Genomic DNA, 2,500 nt, shown 5'->3' on the forward strand with positions numbered 1-2,500 from the left:
CAAGAGGACACGGAAGGAAAATCAAGAAGGACAGCTATAGAAGAGATCTGAAAAAGAACAGCTTTCCTCACAGAGTAATAGACAGTTGGAACAAGTTGGATGAAAAAATAGTGTGTGCAAGAACAATACATGAATTTAAAAATAGTTTAGATAAAATGAGATATGGAGACGGGACCCCACGAGCGTAGCTCTCCTTCCCGTGAAATACAACTAGGTAAATACAACTAGGTAAACTAGGTAAATACACACACAAGCACACACACATATATACACGCGCGCGCTCGCGCGCGGTGTATATACATGTATTTATTTCGCAGAAAACCACTCTGGAAATAAGACACTATGATCCGAACGTTTTCGTCAATTCAAACATTTCGTCTGAATTGACGAAAACGCTCGGACCACAGTGTCCCATTTCCCGAGTGGTTTTCTGTGAAAATCTTACATTCACGCGTTTTAGTCATTTCTGTTGCATATATGTATTTATGCATATTTCATAAACTTGCAAATAAACAAAAACTCATTTTCCCAATGAAACCGTTTTGCAAGAGATTAAGATGGTGGGAAAGTATACACATGAACAACTGCCTCCACTTTGTGTGTGTGTGTGTGTGTGTGTGTGTGTGTGTGTGTGTGTGTGTGTGTGTGTGTGTGTGTGTGTGTGTGTGTGTGTGTGTGTGTGTGTGTGTGTGTGTGTGTGTGTGTGTGTGTGTGTGTGTGTGTGTGTGTGTGTGTGTGTGTGTGTGTGTGTGTGTGTGTGTGTGTGTGTGTGTGTGTGTGTGTGTGTGTGTGTGTGTGTGTGTGTGTGTGTGTGTGTGTGTGTGTGTGTGTGTGTGTGTGTGTGTGTGTGTGTGTGTGTGTGTGTGTGTGTGTGTGTGTGTGTGTGTGTGTGTGTGTGGTATACGTACCACGTAGAAGACTTAAGACCCATTTCAACAAATAGCTTTGGAAAGACAAACGAAATTCGTCCAAGTGCGTTGAGATATTTTTTCCGAGCAAGAAACGAAGTAAATTTGTCCGGTGCAGAAAATTTGTCCAACTGGTCGAGGGGCTGCCACATCCAATGGTGTTTCTCCGAACTTCCATTTATTTTGCAAACAAGTAATCATTTCCTTCGTGGTTGATAAGAAAACGGGGCAAGGTCGACCTGTCAGCCTCGACGTCTTTTTTTCACTTTATGTACACAATAAATAATCGCCTGCTAAGCTCCCTGTCCCCTACTTTTTTCGTGGATTTCTCTTCTAAAAGAATTAGAAATGTTAATAATTAAATTGAGGTTAATAGGTGGTTTATTTAAGGTTTTTGTCAATGATAATAACAAACTTGGTCCATGAGCGACAATTCCAGGAGTGGGCCGAAGACTTCGAATTAAGTTGGCTTAGGGGAACTCCTGTTTAACTACATTCACATAACGTTTAATCACCTGTATCGAATTCATCCAGACAACAGATCAAGCGGCAACTTATCTGTTGGCAGCAATTAAAATATTGATGATTCTTATTGCCCGTCAAAACTGAACACACAAATGGCCGGAACAGCCACCTGGCAACCAACTTTTTAGTTGTGCGATGTATTATTAACTCAACTATTAAGTTCTTTGGGGGGGATGGGGGAGGGGGAAGGGGGAGGGGGAACAAAAGCGCTGACGAGAGCAACAGTGACACTTTCCAACATTAATTGAAAGTCTCCGAGCGGATACTAACACGAGGCTACAAATTACTCGGAAATATTAGTCCGGAGTAAATCGATTTATTATTTGCTGACCTGTATGTTCATCTATTTATCTACTTATCACTTTATCAATTTATTTGATTGTTTACTAATTCATTTGTATCCTAAGTTACTTATTTAATTTTTATTTATCTATTTATTCACTCATATACTTATTAACTTTTTCATATTCTTGGAACCAAGGATAGAGCCAGAAGGCGCGGCCCGAAGAACAAGCCTCAGGTATGTAATTTCCAAATTCTCAGATCGACGAACCCAACATTGATCATAAACTCTCGTTTCCTATCTTATAATTCATATCTGTAACCAAGACGGTTGGAAATATTAGAACTTATGTAAATATATACATCAATAAATAAATAAGACAGACCAGATTGGGAAGTGTGACCTAATACTGTATTCATGATCGCCTTTATTCATATACATTTATGTTGTGTGTGGGATGACAATCTGCGAAAGTTAGCTTACGCCAGGAGGCCCTTAGCTGTGGTCAGAACTGTAAATTCACCTGAAGTTGGCGCATGAACCCAACAAGAGGCCTTTTGGTCCATAGTAAAATCGGATGATAGAAAAAATAGATTAAAACATTAAAAACATGTAAGTAAAAAATATATAAAAATAAATAAATAGAATAGAATGAAATAGACAAATAAAATAAAAAGTAAATAAAAAAGAAATGGATGAGTAATCAATAGGTGAATAAATAGATAGATGAATAGATAAATAAACCAATAGATAAATGAATAAATAGGTAAATAAACAAGACAAA

This window comes from Oratosquilla oratoria, chromosome 39 (assembly GCF_046742065.1).
Source record: "Oratosquilla oratoria isolate Oo_2021 chromosome 39, ASM4674206v1, whole genome shotgun sequence".
NCBI lineage: Eukaryota > Metazoa > Arthropoda > Malacostraca > Stomatopoda > Squillidae > Oratosquilla > Oratosquilla oratoria.